The sequence below is a fragment of the Gallus gallus genome, chromosome Z (genome assembly GCF_016699485.2).
Source record: "Gallus gallus isolate bGalGal1 chromosome Z, bGalGal1.mat.broiler.GRCg7b, whole genome shotgun sequence".
Classification (NCBI taxonomy): domain Eukaryota; kingdom Metazoa; phylum Chordata; class Aves; order Galliformes; family Phasianidae; genus Gallus; species Gallus gallus.
Window position 1 is genome coordinate 49566211 of NC_052572.1, and position 23194 is coordinate 49589404.

A 23194-nucleotide genomic window follows, 5' to 3' on the forward strand; every position below is an offset into this window, starting at 1 on the left:
CAGGTTGTGCCAGGGTGGGGTTCAGGTTGGATATCAGGAAAAAACTTCTTCTTGCAGGAATGGTCAAGTATTGGACAGGGCTGCGCAGTGAAGTGGTAGAGTCACTGGAGGTGTTCAAGAAACATGTAGGTGTTTTATTAAGGGACATAGTTTAGTGGGAAATATTAGTGGTATGTGAATAGTTGGACTAGATGATGCTAGAGGTCTTTTCCGATCTAAATGATTCTATGATTCTATGATTGTAACTTCCTGCATTATAATTTGTTCTCATTGCCCCTTCTCTTGTCAGTGGGAACAACAAAAAGAGCCTGGCCCTATCTTCTCAATAATCTCCATTTAGATATCCATAGGCATTCTCAACCTTTCCTCATGCAAGGGATGCTCCAGGCTCCTATTATTCTTTGTAGCCTCCCACTAGACTCTCTTCAGTACTTATCTATTTTTCTTGAACTGGAGAGACCAGAACTGGACACAGTAGTACAGACTGTGGCCCCATCTGAGCAAACTAAATGAGAGGGGATCACCTCCCTCAGCCTACTGGCCCCACTTTTTTAATGCATCCCAGTATACCTCTGGCTTTCTTACCCAGAAAGGTACATCGCTGGTTCATGGTCAACTTGTTGTCCAGCAGGTCATGTATGTCCTTCTCTGCTTCCAGCAAAATGGCTCATAACCTGTACTGATGCATGTAGTTACTCCTCCTCAGCTGTAGGATCCTACTCCTGCCCTTACTGAACTTCATAACCACCTTTTCTGCCCAGCTCTCCAGCTTGTTCAGGTCTCACTGTATGGCAGCACAGCCTTCTGGTGTGTCAGCCACCCGTCCCAGATTTGTACAATTAGCAAACTTCAGGAGCGTACACTATTTCCTCATCCAGGCCGTTGTTGAAGATGTTGAACAAAACCAGACCCAGCACTGACCCTGGGGAACAGCACTAGTGACAGACCTCCAACTAGACCCTGTGTTGCTGATCACAACCCTCTGATCTCTGCAGATCAGCCAGTTCTCAATCCATCCCACTATCCATTCATCTATCCCACACTCTAAGCTTACCCACAAGGATGATAAAGGACAGAGTGTCAAAAGCCATGCTGTATTCAAGATAAACAACACCCACTTACTCTCCCCTCAACTACCCATCTAGTCATAACTTTTAAGAAGGCTAGCAGATTGCTCAAGCATTATACATTTGGAGTTTGTAGAGCAAATGAGGGTAATGACAAAGCCTTTATTTAAGAAATAGGCACACGAGGGAAAGATATCAAAAAGAATCGACTCACCCCTCCCGGTAGCAGCGCACAGGCAGAGCCGAGCTGAGGAATGTGTCCCTCCCCCGTTCGTACCGCCGCGCCGCCGCACTCACACACTCACAGAGCCCACCCATTGGTTCAGGCTGTGACCCCGGAATTCCACTACAGAGTTCAAAGAAGGACAACAAGGCTTGTGAAGGGCTTGGAGAATATGCCCTATGAGGAGAGACTGAAGGAAATGGGGCTGCTAAGTCTGGGGAAGAGGGGGCTGAAGGGATACATTATCGTTCTCTTCAAATACCTGAAATGTGACTGCAGTGAGAGTGAGTAGGGCTGGTCTCTCCTCACTGGTGACAGGTAACAGGATGAGGGGAAAGGGCCTCAAGTTGCACCATGGGAGGTTTAGGCTGTATATCAGGAAAAACTTCTTTACAGAAAGGGTTGTTAAAGCACTGGAATAGGCTCCTGAAGGAGGTGGTTGAGTCACTATCCCTGAATGTGTTTAAAAACCATTTGGACATGGTGCTCAGGAATGCAATTTAGCAGAAGGCTGTTAGGGTAGTATGGTTAGGTTGCAGTTCGACTTGATGATCTTTAAGGTCTTTTCCAACGTGAGCACTTCTGTGATTCTATGATTCTATGTTTGTAATAATAAAAATACTTATTTTCTTGCATATTTTGCATTTCTATACTCTGTGGTGTTCATTCATTAATTTCCTTATTATAAGGAAAATAAAATCTTTAATAAGTTATAAGCATGGAAGTGACAAGAATGTTTCAATTTTCCTTGTACTCTAGAAGAATAAAAACAGAGTCAGGGAAATAAAAAAAAAGAATATACAAGCAAAAATTCCACATCACCAGCACTACCACACATACGCTCCCCCTCCCCCCCCCCCCCCAAAAAAAAATCCACTGGATCCATAATGCAAAACTATGTGGTGTGGCAATTTTAAACATGAAGGTTCTTGTGTTTCCTTCCATGATATTGCTGGCAGTGGCCTCTAACATAATTGAATCAAAGCACATATTGTCAGTGCACCATTCATAATTCATAAGTAAACATTTCTGCCATTTCACTCAATTAAAGACAAACTGTATTTTGTAATACTAGTTACAAATGCTGACTCTGTCCAAGAAGGTCACTGTGAATTTCTAGGCTATACAAAATACAGCCTCTGTAGAGCAACAACAACAACAACAACAACAACACATTTTATGTAGATATTTCCATTTTGTTTTTCTTGATTGCATGTTTATAGATACATGTGTAAGTGACTCAGTAAATGTAGATAGAATGACTTTTTTTTAATGACAGCAGACAAAGAATCAGTTATGCTGTCCTTGGCTCCTTACAGGGAAACCTATCAGCCCTCAATAATGTGAAAATCTTGAGAGGAGCTACGCCAGAATGGTCACTGAACCAGAGAAATTCAATTTGCCTACTGTAAAGTCTGGTTTGTCTGTCACAGAAACTAACTCAATCCAAAATTACTTTCTAGATTTAGTCACACTAGTCAGGGAAAGGTGTCCAGTCCATGACAGCAGTGGGGATTACGGGTAGCAACTGCCAAAAGCATTCAGTATTGTTACTCTATCCAGAGACTAGACTCTATGTTTTCCTCAGAAAAGGCTTGGAGTACTTGTTCAGGACTCCAAACCTGAGTTCACACCTAGAAATTGCATGAGCTCTGTCAAAATAGCATAAACACAAGCTGATTTTTTTTTTTTCTTTATTTGGTTTTCCATTAACATACAAGAATGGAAAAGATAAATGAATAAGAAAATCAGATAATGTATAGGTATGGGTTAGGAAGTATTTTTCCATTCACCAGATCTGAATTTGCAGACAAAAATGAACTATAAATGAACTACTACTACTTGGAGAACTTTGATGGGTATACAGTGACAATAAACATCACTGTTGGATATTTTTTTCTCTTTTCACATTTTTGCATGGAAGCAACCAAACAACCAAAAAACAAAACCAACAACAACAACAAAAACCACAAAACCGCCACCACCACCACCAACAACAAAAAAACAGTTCCTAAGTTTAAAACTTACTGCTTATTTAAACAGGCAAAAATGAAGATCCCTGTCGTTCTTCAAGTGGCAGTTCAAGTCAGGTAAAATAAGTACTCACAGATTTGTTCCAAAACTAAGATTCAACTTAAACAACTGAACTTTTCCAAATGTAATTAATATTGCAAATACCTACACTAGTGATTTTCAATTATGGCTTTGAATTTCCTTGGTTAGACACATCAGCTGCTCAAAACTCATCAGATTCACTTCCCATTCAGTGAACAATTCTCTTTTTTTCTATTTTCATTCCAAATTTATTTGCACTTATATAGTGTCTTTGTCTGAACCCTGAAACAAATTCTTCTGTAAAACTCCTACTTTTTATTACTGTTTCCTTCATTTATTTGTCTGTGTGTTTCTTCTGTAAAATGCACGCAGCACCATTCCAGTAGATTTTCCTTAGATGGTTGGCAGATGCCAACCAAAATACTCTCACTCTGTCTCCTCAGCAGAATTAGAGAAAGAAAATAAAATGGAAAACTCTTGCATCAAGATAAAGAGATGTTCCAAGTACTACAACAGCAAAAACAGATTCAGCTGCAGTTAAAAAAAGAAATAATAATTTATTGCCAACTAAAATGAAGTATGATGATGAGAAACAAAGACAAAACTATAATGCCTACCCCCAAATTGATCTCATCTTTTCACAGGTGCAACTTTACTTCATAATTCTTGAATATTTTACCTGCTCTACTACTGCAGAGTGGCAAAGGGAAGGCAGGGATTTCACAGGGGATTGTGGCTGGTTCATAATGGTTTATTAGAAGCCCTCACACTATTTTCTCTGCTCCAGTGTGGGCTCTTCCTGCGTGCTCAAATGCCTCAAGAATAAAGAAGATCCAATAGAATCATACAATGTCCTGTGTTGAAAAGGACAACAATGATCAACTAGTTTCAATCCCCTGCTGTGGGCAGGGTTGCCAACCGCTAGATCAGGCTGCCCAGAGCCACATCCAACCTGGACTTGAATACCTCCAGGGATGGGGTATCCACAGCCTTTCTGGGCAACCTGTTCCAGTGCGCTACCACCTCTGAGTGAAAAACTTCCTCCTAATATATAACCTAAATCTCCCGTCTTAGTTTTAAGCCATCCCCCCTTGTCCTATCACTATCCACCCTCATAAACAATTGTTCCCCCTCCTGCTCAATAGAATCATAGAAATATGGGTTCTTCATGCCTCCTTCTCCATATTTTAAAGGTACAATCCAGGTGTATCCAAACATGAGATGTATGCAGACCAGCACAACTGCCAATGCATCCTGTCCCCTGCAGCATATTATAAAGATGGTAGCTCTTCACCACCGCTTGGGCATGCATCCATTGCTCAGAAATGGATGACACTTTGTCAACTGAAACCTAGACATGGTGAGGGCAATGCTGTGCAGAATTGACTGAAGTGGTAGCAAATAATTTTACTCATTTTGATACACTGGCTAAACACAGTGCTTGGAACAATGAAGAATATACAGCCATGCTTTACATTTTGATAAAGGAGTCTGAAAACAGGTTTTAAGAATAAATATATATATATATCACCAATTTATATTTTTGACACTATTTTCAGTTCATATAAATACATTACCTGCAATTTTTCAAATGGAATGTATGGAGTTGCAATCAGATATTCAAATCAAAAATCTGATCATGTGTATTCACCAAAATTTCTTAAGACCTCCCTTAGCAGAAGAAAAAAAATAACCCCCACTTTACAGTCACATCTTAATGATGTCATCGCTTGTCAGCAGTATGTGCATTTGTGGACAGCTGTCAAGGATGAAGTACAAGAAGAATATAATTTCATCAAAAATCTCTGACGAACACCTTGGGACGTCACTGAGAACTACAAAAACTTCCACTGAACCAGGGTGATGCATTAAATTCACAAACCTAACGTCACTAGATTTATGGTTTTTATTCCTCTTTTTTTTTTTTATGTTTTTGGAAAAATATTAAAAATTAAAATATTTTGTTACTTATATATTAATGATACTGTAGGGTATGATAATGAAGTTGCTCCAAAAGTAATGTCTCATATTTTTTTCCAAGTTCATGAGAAAAATTAAGTTAAGCAAATATTCAGAGATTGCAAATCAAACATTTCATAGAAAGCTCTGTATTTTCAACCAATCTGTGTCTGAATGGTTTCCTAAGAATTTTTTTTTTTTTTTTTTTTTTTTTTTTTTTTTTTTTTTCAGCAAAACGTCTGTGTCAGAGCAGCTGACACAATTTTGGATAAGACTAATTCATACTTTGATTAAAAAGATCTGTCCCCATTTGGAGTGTCACATGTGCCCTGGAAGATCACTCTTAAGCTCTGAACTTCATGTGATTTTCTATTGCAGGAGTTTTGCTACATTTAAATCACCAGGTACTGTTTTTTCTTCCTATCTAGAGGACTGGTAAAAATACAGCCTTAGTTGACAGTCTTCCATTTAACAGTGAATGTATGCTTCAGAAGGTTTTTGTTGCTATTAATCAATTAAAAAAAAAAAAAAAGTACATATAAATATGTACAAATAGTATAAAGAACTGTTAAAACTGTATTCAAATAATCTTTTCATAGGATAGCATGGAATGAATATAGAAATACAAAATTTCACAATTGTTATACAGTCTGTGGTCTTTGTAATATTCTGTTTATCTTTTAGAAAACTTAAATTGTTTGTTTGGTATTAATGCATTTGTTATACAGTATTTCAGAAACTAGCCTTTCTGATTTGTTATCAAAATATATTTCCTTTGGGATTTCAGGCACTCCTAAATCCTATGCAAAAGTTGCACTATTAAAAACATAAAACAAACATCTTGCCACAACCTTGGTGATGATAGCCTTATTCTACTTTAAGTTGTGCTAGCAGGGATTGTTTAGCAGAAATATGCTGTGATCCTTTATAATTTCATGCAATAAAACATTTTATGCTTTACCACATCAGAAAGGTCAACCAGTATGAAGGTTACAAATCTATTATTCTTGTGTTTTTTGTTTTCTTTTCGCGTCTTACGTTATACTTTTTTGTTGTTGTTGTTGTTCTTTTGTGGTTTTATTTATTTTAGTGATGTCAACACAGCTGAAAAGGAACATTCTTAAAATTGAATGACAGTAGACATATAAGGTGATGTGGTCTTGCTTTCTCAGATGATCACATCTTCTTATATGAAGCATTATCTAAAGTTTCTTGTTGCGCTTGAGACCTTGTCTAGGCTAGCCTCAAAGAAAGCAATGGATGACATTTCAGATAGTAGAGAGAGAAAAAGCTAAAACCTTCTTTATCTGCTATGATTAAAGTTTTAGGAAAGCATCTCTTTGAGACTGAAGAGAGTCTGATTATATAAAAACAAAACAGGCACAATAAAATGACATTTGATTACATGAAAAATAAATAATATCACAGTAGGAGTAAGTAGTACTTCTTTAACAAATAGTAAATTTGCCCTCAAAAATGACAGCTTAAAGGTTTATGAATGGAAAATCAGAAAGGCTCTAATCAGAAATGAAACATTTTAACAGATTTTGAAGATTAAGTACATTTTGGAAGCACTTAATTTTTTTTATTTGACAATTTACAAAAGTAATATTTCTACTCTGTATTTCTGAATGGCATAGCCTTGGTGTTGGTTTAGTATTTTTTATTTCATTTTTTAAATTTAAATGATCAAAATGTAGGTTATAAAATCAAATAATATGATAACTTACTAATTCAGCTAAAATTCTCAAGTTAATAGAATTTGAGGGAAGGGAGTAGAAGGGAAAATTATGAGAGAGAAAGAAAGAAAAACCCATTCCAGTTCTGCCTAACCCAGCTTCTTCTACTGAAACAAAATTCTATTGTTCACCTATGCTTACATTAAAAGAAATTTCTGGTAATATCATCAGCACATCGCAAAATAATAATTTATGTCCTCAAAGCAGTACTAATGGGCCAGGAAACAGTACCATGATGACTAGAGTCAGAGGCAGATTCATTGGAACAAATCCAGAAATTTCTGTATAAAAATACTGAAGAACACAACAGCTCATACCATAGTGACTTCATTTATCATAGTTACTGAGTGCGAAGGACATTTTGAAGGATGTCTATGTGGAACTTGCAGAGACACTTGTCTTGAAACAGTGCAACCCAGGCTTTACAGTGGTGGAGGGGCTGTACTTAGCAGGCTTTATTGACGGCTGGGGCCAGCTTACATAACTCCAACACAGCAGGGATAAAGATGAAGTTATATAAAGATCAGGCACCCTATGGGGGGCACTCCTCCTGGTTGGTCACCAGAGACTACTGCTGAAGACTCCTGAATATTCTAGAACACCAAACTGCAGATGAAAGCAAGTAACTACACCAGTGGATGTCTTGGACCCGCTAAACTATACAAAGGTGAGCTGGCATGTCTACCAAACTTCTTCCCTTGGACCAAAGAACTGAGGACTCCATCTCCAGATGAGGACTATATATACAGTTTATTGTACTATACATATGCACTATTTCTGTTTTTCTTGTTTTCCTGTCTATCTCTCTCTCTTTCTCTATTTCATAGAATCATAGAATCGTAGAATTGCTAAGGTTGCAAAAGACCCACAGGATCACCTAGCCCATACATTCACCCGTCACCAATGGTTCTTGCTAAACCATGTCTCTCAACACAACATACAAACGTTCTTTGAACTCCTCCAGGGTCGGCGAGTCCACCACCTCTCTGGGCAGCCCATTCCAGTGCCTGACCACCCTTTCAGAGAAGTAGTCTTTCCTAAAGTCCAGCCTGAACCTTCCCCCATGCAGCTTGAAACCATTCCTTCTAGTCCTATCACTAGTCACATGAGAGAAGAGACCGAACCCCAGCCCACTACAACCTCCCTTCAGGTAGTTATAGAGAGCAGTAAGGTCTGCCCTGAGCTGCCTCTTCTCCAAACTGAACAATCCCAGCTCCTTCAGCCACTCCTCATAAGATATGTGCTCAAGCTTTTTTGAGCTGTGTGAGGAGGACAGTGTATTTGCATTAAAGAAAGATTTGATGATAAACTGCTTTTGCATATTTTACATTTTCATATAGCACAGGTTCTTATACTGACCTCTTAAACAATAGTGTGGCCAGTTTTTGTTACCATGAAAAAGAAAATATATATATAATATATAATATAAAAATACCATATAATAATTTAGTGCAAAAGACTTTGGAAGATTTAAAAACAAACAAACAAACAAACAAACAAAAAAACCCCACCTGTTTCATTAATATACACATAAGTAGATGATCAAGAAGTGAAAGTAACATAAAGTGAAAATTTTTTGAAGTCAACAGATTTAGCATTTGCCATTCAGTGACCCTTAAGCAGGGTGATGCATCTTCATGAAAAGCAATTCTATGTTCTGGATTTCAGTTTGGTCACCTTTATAAATCTGTTTTTGACAAATAGAAGTTTGATGAACATACATCGAAAAGACATCTCCAAAATAGATGAAGAATAAAAACTTGCATGCAGATGTTTCTAAGTGAAATGAAGCTGGTCAGTCATTATATAGAAACATTTCTTTTACAATACAGAAAGGAAAATATGTTTATCATAAGAGGTTAGTTGTCAGCAGTGAAATTCTTTCTGTCTAAAATTCATTTTAGATACTAAGCATTCTAGACTGTCATTTATTTTATCACATCAGAGGCTTTAAAATAACAACAATAGTAACATACACTATCACAACTGGGAGCATTAAATTTACACTTTCAAAATATATATTTAAACAAACATGAACTGAATGCTTTTAGAAAATGCATTTTGTTTTCAGTTGTGTCCACAGTAATAAGAACAGAGGGAAGTAGTGAGGGTTTTCACTTGTGTTGTTTCCTGTCTTTAACCTGCAAAATCATTGCAGAATAAGGTTCTTTGCTATTAATTTTTGTTTGTTTGTTTGTTTGTTTGATTGATTGATTGGATTTGATTTGTTTTATTTTTGTTTCTTGTCATTTCAGACTGGTTACTGCTAAATGTCTGCTTTTTTATCAAACAGGAGGAGAAGAGGTCATTATTTTTAAAAAATTCCTTCATGTTACCTAGATTACCCGACAGATGTATTCTATACAAAAAGATTCATCTACCTTGCCTGGTTGAACATGCAAGCAAACTTAATCTCCTCTTACAGTAATGAACAGCAAAACACATGACAGTCCTTAAGATGTAATGGCAGGGCTCATTTAATCAAGACGCACATCTTGAATTTGTATGTGAAAAGTAAAAGAAGAGTTTTGTGACAACAGTGCTTGCAGGAAACCTGGAAAATATAAACCTCAAGGAAATACGTGAATATATAGTTATTATTATACACAGATAATTTAAAGTCTGTATTTTTTCAAAATTCTTTTTTCACTGTTGTGCTTGAGCATTTTCTTTGATTATTTCAGGTGCACAGAACTTCAGACACTGCTAGTGTAAGACTGATCACTTTGGTCTCATTTTCTTTCTTTAATGGCTGTCACAGGAAAAATATAGTTTGAACTGAATCAGAATCAGAGCGATTATTTTTTTCCCCTGAGCCTCCTCTTCTCCAAACTGAACAATCCCAGCTCCTTCAGCCACTCCTCATAAGATCTGTGCTCCAGACCCCTCACCAGCTTTGTTGCCCTTCTCTGGACACGCTCCAGGGCCTCCATGTCTTTCTTGCAGTGAGGGGCCCAAAACTGGACACAGTACTTGAGATGCGGCCTCACCAGCGCTGAGTACAGGGGGACAATTACTGCCCTGTTCCTGCTGGCAACACTGTTTCTGACGCAAGCCAGGATGCCATTGGCCTTCTTGGGCACCTGGGCACACTGCTGGCTCATGTTCAGTTCAGCCCCGGGTTCATTTCCTCTACACAGTCTTCCAGCCACTCTGCCCCAAGCCTGTAGCGTTGCCTGGGGTTATTGTGGCCAAAGTGCAGGACCCGGCATTTGGTCTTGTTGAATCTCATTCCATTGGCTTCAGCCCAGCTTTCCAGCCTGTCCAGATCCCTCTGTAGGGCCTCACAACCCTCAGGCAGATTGACGCTTCCAGCCGGCTTGGTGCCATCTGCATACTTACTGAGGGTGCACTCAATGCCCTCATCCGGGTCATCAATGAAGACAGTGAAGAGGACAGGCCCCAGCACCGACCCCTGGGGAACAGCACTCGTGACCGGTTGCCAGCTGGATTTAACTCCATTCACCACCACTCTCTGGGCCCGGCCCTCCAGCCGGTTCCTTACCCAGCCAAGAATGTACCAGTCCAAGCCACGGACTGCCAGCTTCTGCAGGCGAATACTGTGGGAGACAGCGTCAAAGGCTTTGCTGAAGTCTAGGTAGACTACATCAACAGCCTTTCCCTCATCCACCAGAGAGGTCCCTAGATCATGGAAGGAGATCAGGTTGGTCAAGCATGACCGGTCCTTTGTGAACCCATGCTGGCTAGGCCTGATCCCCTGGCTGTCCCGCACGTGCTGTGTGATCTCCCTCAAGACTCTCTGCTCCATAACTTTCCCTGGTATCAAGGTCAGGCTAACAGGCCTGCAGTTCCCCGGATCCTCCCTGCAGCCCTTCTTGTAAATGGCATTTTATGAGAGTTAGCAGGATGGGTAGTACCAATTAGATACACCAACTCTTGGTTTTTTTTTTTGTTTTTTTTTTTTTTTGTGTGTGTGTGTGTGTGTGTGTGTGTGACATTCCCTGTTACTGAATTTGCCTGATTTTGCTGTTTTTCCTGGTTTTTACTGTTACCAGATTTGCCCAACTTGGGGTGTCACAAAGGTCTCATTGTTGTAGAATATTGAGGATGTTATACTGAAAAAATTATTTGATTGTTTAATCTTGTTATGTCCCTGGGTTGTTAAAGTGGCTGAGTCATGGTGGCTCTACTCCTGCAAAGCCCCTCTGACTAGGGAAATCCCTCACTCAGAGCAAATAAAAAAAAGACTCACCTCTCCTGCAACCCAATGAGTGAGATGAAACAGAATGGAGTTTTAAGGCCTTGAATGATGCTTCAGTGCTTTATGTCTTATTTAATGGTACCTTGCATTTCATTCTTTCAAGGAAAACGAAACAGCTCATTTCTTTTATTCAAAGAAAAACAACAACAACAAAATATGGGACAATTAGGATATTCACTGCATGATGTGATTAATAACCAAAGTAATTCATGATATTTTTAGCTGTAAAGGAAATAAAACAAGAATATTAGGTGATAAATTCGGATAGACTGTTAGTTTTCCTAAATTATTTTTTCATATATTGTGTATATACCAGATTACTATTTCTTTACTGTTTTATTTTTGTTTGTTTTTCTTATTTATCTTAATTTTTGAGAGTTTTTATTGTATTTCAAAAGAATGTTAAAAATTGTTGGACTTATGTCTTCTTTTGCTAACATCACACAGTGGAGAATATGCAAACATAAACCTTATTGTCGCAATACAGGTAAATTTTACCATTTTTTTCCTGTAGACAGACAGGCTTTTACTTGTCTACTTTTACAGTTATTTGCTTTTATCCTGCTCTTCTGACCATTTTATAACCTCATCCTTAATGATTTAATTCCAAAACTTTTGATGGAGATTACCATTGTGTATTGAACCACATAATGGCTGGTCTTAAATCAACCATTTAACTTAACACTTTTTTTTTTTTTTTTTTTAATTTCAAAACACATAGCTTAATTTTGAAATGAAGATTCTTTTTGTTACATCTATTACAATTAATTGGATTAAAAATAAGTATAAATACTTTTGAAGAGTTGAATATTTTTTCCTAGATGTTTTTACTTGGATTAATTGTCTGGCAAATTGAGCAAGGAAAGGATAAAGCAAATTCCATGACATTTAATTCATGAAGTAATTTCTTGAGGGACGTTACTCCTGCTGAATTACACATTATGTCTGATGTTTCTCTGACCAGAGGCTACAGTGAAACCAGCCTTTGTGAAATCTTCTCATCAAGTGTGATATCATAAAAACAGAATATCACCACCAGATTGTCTAATTGGGTGGCAGCATGCTTTTAGCCTATGCTTCCTGTCTTTCACATGTACCATTTCTACTTATGCTCCATATTAGAAAACCTTGGTCAGAAATACAACTTTGAAAGTAATGTATTTTCTGCAACCTATAGGCAACAACCTAAGAATTTACTCTGATTTTACTTTGCTGTAATCATACTGTACTTTCCACCTAAAAAATAATGATCATATGATATGGCATGCTCTATTAGAACAAGTGCTGAGATGTACAGACCTAATACCATCCCTGCAGTTGTAGTCTCTGGTAAGCAGTATCCTCAATTAACATCACAATTGAGCCTATTTCAGTTTCTTTTTTATTCCCAGTAACATAACAAACTGACATAAACTATGTTTATGACTATGTAAACATATATGCCTTGCACATGGAGTACAGGCATACAATATAGTATATACAGTATAACAAAGCTATCATACCAGCAAATGAAGAGCAGCTTAATCTGCACAAATTAGCAGATTATGACCAGGGAACTGTATGGAGCTGAATGGTAGCTTCAATGTGTTTGAAACAATTGCAGCAACGTTGGAATATAACAGTTTGTGGCAGATAGGTCACAAGAATGCTCACACAGGAAAACAACACCATATGCAAGTTTGTCAGGGCCAATACAAGGCTGAAGGTGATAGTTTTCTGGATCACATCACTGCTGATGACAAGATGTGGTGTCACCCCTATATAAGCCAGAATCAAAGCAAACAGTCCATGAAGGGGCAAGATTTGAATTTCCCACTGATTAAAAAGTGCAAGCAGTTCTCACTGGATTAAGTGATGAACATATTCTTTTGGAGTAAAAAGGGATAATACTTCTAGATTTCCTGGAACCTGGACAAATCATCAACTCTGACTGCAGCATCACGAATCTGACAGACTTGAAGGCTTCAACTTCACGATCTAGGCCAGAGATGCAGGTACTCTTTCTCTTGCAACACTATAACACCAGACCCTATACCAGTCTGAAGACTGTGGGACGCATGGCCAACCTTGGCTGAACTATTCTTCAACACCCACTCTTTATTCTGGTTTAGGTACCTTCTGATATCCATCTGTACTGGATGATGAAGAATGGACTGCATGGGCAACATATCCCTGGCAATAACACTGTCACAGCAGCTATGGAACAGCAGGTCAGCTTTCCTGGTGCAGATTTTTACAAACATGCCTTGAAGGCTCTTATTGAAAAACTGTGCTTTGTAACTGAGAATTTGCTCTACCAAATAGCATTACTGCTCCCTTTGTATCTCTTTCTTTCTTTCTTTCTTTCTTTCTTTCTTTCTTTCTTTCTTTCTTTCTTTCTTTCTTTCTTTCTTTCTTTCTTTCTTTCTTTCTTTCTTTCTTTCTTTCTTTCTTTCTTTCTTTCTTTCTTTTTTTCTCTCTCTCTCTCTCTCTCTCTTTCTCTCTCTCTTTCTCTCTCTCTTTCTCTCTCTCTTTCTCTCTCTCTTTCTTTCTTTCCTTCTTTCCTTCTCTCTTTCCTTCTTTCCTTCTCTCTTTCCTTCTTTCTCTCTCTCTTTCTTTCTTTCTTTCTTTCTTTCTTTCTTTCTTTCCTTCTTTCTTTCTTTCCTTCTTTCTTTCTTTTTTCATAGAAATAAATAGGAGGAATTACTTTCAGCGCAACCTGTGTATATGTTTTTGTTGTTGTTGATGATGATTTTTTTTTTTAATTTTTGATTTCTTTTTGGGAGGTGTTTTTTTCTTCATCAAAAATGCTTTCTTTGATGTTCAGTATTGAGGAGTAAGGAATAAGGAAAAATTATTCATAGAACAGCATCAGCGAAAGTGGAAAATATGTAGCGCTGTTCTGCCTTTTAAAATAGGAGCTGTTTTTATTTATGTACACAAGGGATGCAACTGTCTCTCTCCTTCTTTCTTAAAAAGTTTTACATTCCTAACTCAATGAAAAATATGTTTTTTTATGGTATCCGGAAAGAGAGTTCATAAACTGGAAAAGGATATATATGCAAAACAGCTAGTTAGTAGTTTTTTAGTAGTTAGTAGTTTAGTAGTAGTAATTTACAGTTAGTAAATTTCTCTGGTTAAGCACAAGACTTTAATTTTTAAAAAGGATAATTGTTATTCATAGGCTTTCTATACATTCTTGTCTATCTGAAATAATTTATAAAGGATTTCAAGAATACAAGAAATTCTTAGTACATATTCTTCATATAAATTTATGAACTTTGTGTAAATGTTTAGCTGGGCTTGTTCAGCTTAGAGAAGGTTCCAGGAAGACCTCATTGTGGCCTTTCAGCACTTGAGGTGAGCTTATAAGCAGGAGAGGGACAGATATTTTATACGATCTGATAGTGATAAGACAAGGGGAAATGGTTTTAAACTAAAGGAGGGGAAATTTAGATTTGATGCCAGGTAAAAATGACTTACTCAGAGGGTGGTGAAGCACTGGAAGAGGTTGCCCAGAGAAGCTGTGGATATGCCATTCCTGCAGGCATTCACTATGAGGTTGGATGGGTCTCTGGGCAGCCTGATCTAGTGTGTGGAATGTCCAGAATTTTCCTTTCTCAGGTGACATGCTTTTCATAAAACAAGAATATCTGATGGCAGCTGCTTTGATATAGAAACATGTAGAACTATCCACCTAAGAAGTATTAGCTTCTCCATGTGCTATAATACACATCAACTATTTCGTATTATTTTTCTGTTTAGATATTTTGAGAGCCAGAGTATTATTAATTTTGTCTCACTCTTCTCTCTTTCCTCCTCAAATGCTAAATTCTAAATGATCTATATCACTTCTATAATCTATAATATCAACTGTCCACATCAAAGTTGAGGCACTGCATTTAGCAGCATCAGAATCCTTTCACAACTCCTCTAACAAGTAAGCATGCAAAGTAATCTGTGAGTAATAGCAAGCAAGAGTCAAGGTACCAGAGATCTCAATAAGTTTGAGTAGGATCCTCGGTGGCTGCCTTATTCCTCCCATTCAGAATGGCTTTAACTGCTACTAACTACTCTGAGAAATTTTTTAACCAGAAGTCTTTTTTTAATCCTTAGCATATATATATATTTATATATATATATTTATAATTGGCTATGGTAAAGTGAATGCTACAGTTGTTTTCAATCTACTTTTATTTTTCAATTCCAGCCCTCAGAACTTTTGTCCAAGTTAATCTCCACTTAGCCAAATAAATGCATTTTTGTTTCCAGAAAACTTGGTTGTATTGAAGAAACTTAAAATTTCCTAAATCTCTGTTTCTTAATTCATCCATTTCTTGATCATGACTAAGGAAGGAGTTTGCAAGACAGCTGTCTCAAAAGTATCTCCAGGATTTTGGAACTGTTTTTTTTGTTTTGTTTTGTTTTGTTTTAAAGCTGATATGCACTTTTAATGTTTCATTTATCTCAGCTAGTTCCCAGGAGCATATCAGTTTCTCAGTTTCACTTATTCTAAGTTTTACAAATCCAGAAGGGAGCACTAACCTGAAATAGAGAAGAAGCAGATCTACTCTACTGTGATCAGAGCTCTGACCATGTGACATATTTGATTAAGATATTGGAGATTTCTCTTTTCAGTTACCTCTAACACTGAGAATAAGGAAAAGGCTGAGGTTCTCAATGTCTTCTTTACATCTGTCTTTAAAAGTCAGATTAATCATCCCTGGGGCACTCTCCCTCCTGATCTGGAAGTCTGGGATGGGAAGCAAAATAAAATCCCATGATTCAGATGGAAACAGTTAGAGACCTACTACTCCACCTGGACCATCGCACATCCATGAAGACAGATAGAATCCACCCAAAGGTGCTGAGGGAGCTGGTAGAGGTTATTGCCAAGCCACTTTCCACCATGTATCAGTGTTCCTGGTCAACCTGATAGGTGCCAGAGGATGGGAGGCTTGCCAACGTGACTCCCATCTACAAGAGGGGTCATAAGGAGTATTTGGGACAGGGCCTGTTACCCTGACCTCAGTATCAAGAAAGCTTATGTAGCAGATCATCTTGAAGGAGATCACAAGGCATATGAGGGTGTTGCCTTCTTATCTTGTTTACTTTGTTAGCAAGGACAGTCTGTCTGAGCACAACAGCACCCTTTCACTGTGCTTAGGGAGAGGCCTATTTCGTACAGCACATATCCCCGTCAAGCGCCTACTGCAACACCTCCCCCTCCCTAAGCTAAATGTTCCTTACGCGTGCCTAACCCGTACATCGTGAAGCAACGCAAAGCGCCTAATCTTAAACATATTTCCGCACACTATTCCTACTATCTTTCTACTGCAATCCTTAAGCAAACATCAGAGCAACAGAGAATCCTTTCCTGTGCTCGGCCAAGCCTTGCCCTGTTACAGGACAAATGCAACAACCTACACCCTTCTACAACCTTTCACGCTGATATGATATATGATACTCAATCCGATGGTCAAAAGTCTTTGCCATCATTCGTTGCAGGCAGTTCTGTAAGCATCCTACAAAGCATAGAAGACAGATTAGAATACAAACATAAATTGCAAGCCCTGCAGCGAAAACCTTAAGCAATTGCTTTAACCATGAACCCATTCCCCCAAACAGTCTGTTCAGCCAACTCCCACAGGGATTACGCTCTTGTTTAATCTTCTGCATATGTTCTTGTGTCCATTGTAGTTGTTTGCGACACGCTGTGATCACCAGGGACACCATAAACATCAGCAACATTGGAAGTGTCAGCATTGCAGGTGTGGTGCTCCTCTTGATGAGTGGTTCTTGATCCCATCATCCATCCCTCGGTTGATCTGGAGTTGGCTTCGGTTTGCCAACAGAGAATTTCTGTAGAAAAACTCGCACCTAGACTCAGTTTTTGCAGATATGTTACTTATATCTGGTATTACTTTTCACAATGGTACCCACAGAATTTTCCCAGATTCATGATGTTTAACTGCCGCATACCCGACAACGGATACCCTTTAGCAAGCCCTTCCTGCGATCAGGAGGCCCTGACTGGCCTCCCCCAGAGGGGCATTGTGCTCTAACATGGCCATACTTGCCGCATCAGAAACACAGCCCTTGCTGCTGCAGAGATCTTTGCTGCCACAGGCCAACAGCTGCGACTATAGCCGTGGCTAGCCCTTCATTGGTTAAATGAGCCACCTTGAGCTTATCTAAGACATACTGAATTATTTCTCTCGGGGTATTAAGCATACTCGGGCCTGCTCACAGCAATGCCTTAACATTGTCATGTGATTTCTGTAGCAAGCAGTCAATGATCACTGGCCCTTGGGCTGGTTTGGAGAGATCAGACTCCTCTACAGCAGCTAAAAGCCTGTCTGCAAAGCTTTGAAAGGATTCATTCGGGCCTTGGGTAATACCTGTGCATGGAGCAGGTGGTTCAGCCTTATGCACAAGTTTATTAAACGCTTCTACCATTGCATCTGTGGCCACTATTAGCTCCCCCGGCCTTAGTTTCGCTAACTGGCCCTGGGGTGAAGCCACTCCCACGGCCCTCCCCAAAAGCCGCTGGATGCTGGTCCCATGCAGGGAGCGGCCTGGGCCAACCCCTGCCGCCCCAGCACGCCCCCCAACTCGGCCATCCAGTCCGTCTCCCATAACGTATACTGGACCAGCCTGAGCACCACACGCACTAAGTTTGTGAAGTCGTGGGGGAGGAGAGGCCCCAGCGCAAAGTTTGTAGTGAATTTAACATCAGAGGCAATTTCAGGCCTCTTTTATCCATAAATTCCACCAGGCGCGCAACACTCTCAGGGTCAGGTGGCACCCATTCAGGACCACGATCACTCACAATCATTGGGAATGCCTCTGGAACTATACCCTTCCCCAAAGCCTCCGATCTAATCCGATTCCAGTAAGTCATTTGATCCTTCCCCCTCCACTCAAAGCCAGTCCCTTCTTTCTCCTCTACGCTATCACTCGCACTACCGCCCCTGGGAGTGACCAGAGACGGTAGGCTATGCCTCCTGTCCGCATTGGACGGACGTTTTGTCTGGTCCCTCCCCTTGTGGGCAGTAAGTTGATCCTGCTCATGTAGATCACAGCTTCCTCTGCCCCCTTGAGTCAGGTAACACTGAGGTAATTCTGATAAAGGATACAACGTTCCACCTGAGGAGTCCGGATACGGGGGAGGGGGATGAGACAATGAACATCCACTCTCTTGTTTGTCTTCTGAACTGAGAGCAGTCGGCTCAGCCAGCGCCATCTCGCCAGCGGTCATTGGCGGCTCCATCTCCTCTTGGCCCCTGCAAGAAACTGCTCCCGAGCCCCCATTGGACCCGACCGGGTCCGGTGTCTCATCTCCACTGCCAAGACCCAAAAGGTATCAAGCCTCCACCAATACCTTTCCCTCTGCTCTGGCCGCTTTCAATGCCCCCAGTATCAGACCCCAAGTTTTTGACTCCAACCCGCCTTCCTGAGCACTCATAATATGTTGCGCGAATGCAGAGGTGAGATCATCCCACCTCCGGTGATCAAGAATCTCTTGGGGGGCTTTAACCTCCCCCTCCTGCTCTAACCGGGAAATAACTGCGTGGATATCCTTCTTAGAAGGAGCATACTTGCCAAAGTAATCTTTAAAAAACTGAAGCAATACCTTAAGAACATGTTCCATGATCAGCCCGTCGCCGTCACCTTGAATTCACAATCAACACCGCCGTCACCATGGGTCTCTGTGGGTGTCCTGCCATCCCCCCCGGACCCCACCACAACACAGGTTCTACTTGCCGGCCGGCACTATCATCGACACCATGATCTTCTGCAGGGCGTCACCCCAGTCGTCTGCAGGCTCCCCCTCTCCGTAGGGCACTTGGGCTGGGCGTCACCCCAAAGCTCGTGGTCACGCAGAGGGCATCAAAACACAGTCTGCCTCCTCACACGGGGCACCATTTGTTGCCTTCTTATCTTGTTTACTTCGTTAGCAAGGACAGTCTGTCTGAGCACAACAGCACCTTTTCACTGTGCTTAGGGAGAGGCCTATCCTGTACAGCACGTATCTCCATCAAGTGCCTACTACAAAATGAGGGACAACAAGAGGCTCAGGCTCAGCCAGCATGTGTTCATGAATGGCATGTTCTGCTTGACCAACCTGATCTCCTTTTATAACCATGTCACCCACCTAGTGGGTGAGGGAAATGCTGTTGAACTAGTCTATCTAGCCTTCAGCAAAGCCTTTGACACTGTCTCCCACAGTATTCTCCTGGGGAACCTGGCAGACTGTGGCTAGGACAGATACACTCTGTGCTGGTAAAGAACTGATTGTAGGGCTGGGCACAGAGAGTGGTGGTGAATGGAGTTAAATCCAGCTGGTCACCATTCATGATTGGCTTCCCCAGGGGTTGATACTGGGGCTTATCCTCTTCAATATCTTCATTGATGACCTGGATGAGGGAATTGAGTGCACCCTAAGTGAGTTTGTAGATGACTCCAAGCTGGAAGAAGTGTTGATCTGCCTGAGAATAGAAAACCCTTCAGAGGGATCTGAACCGGCTCGATAGATGGGTTGAGGCCAATGGGATGGAATGAAGTTTCACAAGACCAAGTGCCATGTCCTGCACTTTGCCCAAAAGAACCCCAGCCACTGCTGGAAGACTGTAGAGGACACAGGCTTGGGAGTATTGGTTGATACTAGGCTGAACAGGAGTGAGCAGTGTGCCCAGGTGGCCAAGAAGGCCAGTAGCGTCCTGATTTGTATCAGACATTGTGTAGCCAGCAGGAGCAGGGAAGTGAATATCCCTTTGTTCTCAGCTCTGGTGAGGCTACACCTTGAGTAAAGTGTTCATTTTTGGGCCCCTCACTACAAGAAATACATCAAGGCCCTCGAGCATATCTAGAGAAGGGCAGTGAAGATGGTGAATTGACTGGAGCGCAAGCCCTATGAGAGAGGCTGACAGAGCTGGGATTGTTTATTCTAGAGAAGAGGAGTCTCAGGGGACAACTTATCCTTCTCTACAATTACCTGAAGGGAAGTTTTGGTGAGATAAGTGTCAGCCTCTTCCCTCATGTAACTAGTAATAGGAGTAGATGGGATGGCCTCAAATTGCACCAGGGGAGATTCAGGTTGGACGTTTGAAAAAAATTATTCCCTGAAAGTGGTCAAGGACTGCAACAGGCTACTCAGGGAGGCTGTGGAGTCACCGTTCCTGGAGGTGTTCAAGAAACGTTTAGATGTTGTACTGAGGAACATGGTTTAGTGGAGAAATATTGGTGATAGGTGGGCTGTTGTACTGGATGATATTAGAGGTCTTTTCCAACCTTGGTGATTCCATGATTCTATGATTCTGTAATTCTTTTAAGCAACAGATTCTTGTACAGGTAGACAACAGATTGTTATACAAGCAAACTACCTTAATCAAGTCTTCCTCCTTCCTGGATATAAATCTAAGGTAATCGGTAGATAAAGCTAAAGTAATAAATCCTACTGCATTTACTGCTTAGGGTAGACATTTTGTTGTAAGAACACAATTGAAGACTATCTTCCCCTAATGTCAGTTAACATACACACTGCACCACCATGCACAGCATTGAGCTACAGCTCAGTTCCCACTGAATCATCTAGAACCTCATCTTTATATTATGTGAGGACATACACACATACATGTTGGATATAGAAATGTATATTATAGTTGGTTAGTTGTATAGAACTTCCATATCTGTTGGCTAGCTGTCTCTGTCAAGGAATTACTTTGAGTCACCTTGCCTCCCAGGAAATCACCTGTGAGACTAGAAGTTGCACTGACTGGGATACTCATTTTCTCTCTTAAAAAGAAGTGATAGTCCATTCATTTACGGCAGTCATCATCACTGCACAGTAAAAACTGGACCCAGGGCTACAACGATGCTGAAGTTGGAACTGGATGATCTTAAAAATCCCTTCCAAACCATACCATTCTATGATTCTATCTGTTCTCAACTAGTCGTATACAATTGTTGGTTATGGTACAGTATAAATGAAATTTAACACCTCCCATAGATGCTAGAAGAGTATAGTAACAGACAACACTTGTATACTGACTTACTAGAAACAGTGCTTTTCAGAACTTCTGGTAAGAAAGAAAGATATGATAATGGAAACCATCTACCTTCAAGCCCTCAGAAATATTCTACATCTTCTTGGATTATTCCCTATAAGACTATTAAGAAAAAGTAAATTTAGTAAAAAACTTAATAAAGTCCTATGTTTTCATTCAAACACATTGCTAAAGGCAAGCAGAAGGAAAATATAAAGAGAATGACATCTGACATTTGTATAGATTTCTTACATTTGTTTTAAAATTTCTCTAGTGTTTTGTTATGTTTAAAGATCAAATATTGAAAATGCTTTAATAAGAGAGTGACTTGGGAAACTTTGTGTCCTAGACTTGGTCATCTTTTCAACATTCTTCCTCAACTTCACTATGAAGTCATTGTGAGCAAGGTAGCCCTGTAGACTGGGCTACAGATAACTAGAAACAGCATGGTGACAAACTCATAAGCTGCTTGGGCTCCTCTTTTTCACCCACTGGCAGCTGTCCCTTCAGTGCTGACACCATGGTGTAATACCTTGGAGATATGCTATTACAGAACAATGTTCTGTTTCCATCTGAAACGTGGAAAACATATCTCCATCCTGCAACTGAGAATATAATTTTATATATTGTATAAACCTACATATAAATGACTGGAACAACTGTGTGTGCCTGCAGTACACCTAATACATTTTAACATTGGTATCAATTTGACAGTGCACCGGGACCACTCTTCACTGTGCTGTTAACAGTGTTTTCCTGTCTCAGAACTGAAGCACACAGTAAACTAAACACTCACAGTTCTCATTATGGGCCCTGAAACAACCTGTTAGCAGGATACTCCTATCTGTCGAGGTGCTCAAACCCAGATTGGACAGGGTCCTGGGCAGCCTGATTTAGTGGGTAGCAACCCTACCCATGGCAGGCAGATTGGAACCAGGTGGTGTTGTGAGGTCCCTTTCAACCCAAGCCTATGATTCTGTGAATACGCTGTCCTGTATGGCAAATATCACAAAAGAAATGCTCCCCTGTATGCTACAAAGAAGGACCACATTTGCAACAGTATATACAAGCAATGTGCACACTGTGCAGAAGTCTTAAGCTGTTGCACCTTTATTCATAGAATAATTGCTTCCTATAGGTTGTTTCCATTCTATTATAGAAGCAGTGATTCCGATCTGATTTGAGAATATGATTTTGACAGATCTGAGCTCTGTGGAGAAGGACCTGGCTGTTCTGGTGGATGACGGGTTGGCAATGAGTCAGCAGTGTGCCCGGGCAGCCAAGAGGCCCAGTGTGATCCTTGAGTGCATTAGAAGGAGCATGGCCAGCAGGTCAAGGGAGAGGATCCTTCCCCTCTACTCTGCCCTGGTCAGGCCTCACCTGGAGTACTGTATCCAGTTCTGGGCTCCCAAGTACAAAAAAGACAGGGTCCTCCGGGAGAGAGCCCAAAGGAGGGCCACAAAGATGATAAAGGGCTTGGAGCATCTCCCCTATGAGGAAAGGCTGAGAAACTGGATCTGTTCAGCCTTGAGAAAAGAAGACTAAGAGGGGATTTGATTAATGTTTATAAGTATCTTAAGTGTAGGAGTGAAAGAGACATGGTGAACATCTTTACAATGGTCTGTGGGGACAGGAGAAGGGGAAATGACCATAAACTGAAGCATAGGAAGTTCCTCACCAGTGTGCAGAACAGAGCTATCACAGATTCATGAAAGGCAGGTTGTGCTTGACCAACCTCATCTCCTTCTATGACTGGATGACCAGACTGGTACATGAGGGAAAAGCTGTTGATGTAGTCTACCTAGACTTCAGCAAAGCCTTTGACATGGTCTCTCACGGTATTTCCCTGGGGAAACTGGCTGCCTGTGGCCTGGACAGGTATACCCTTCTTTGGGTGAGGA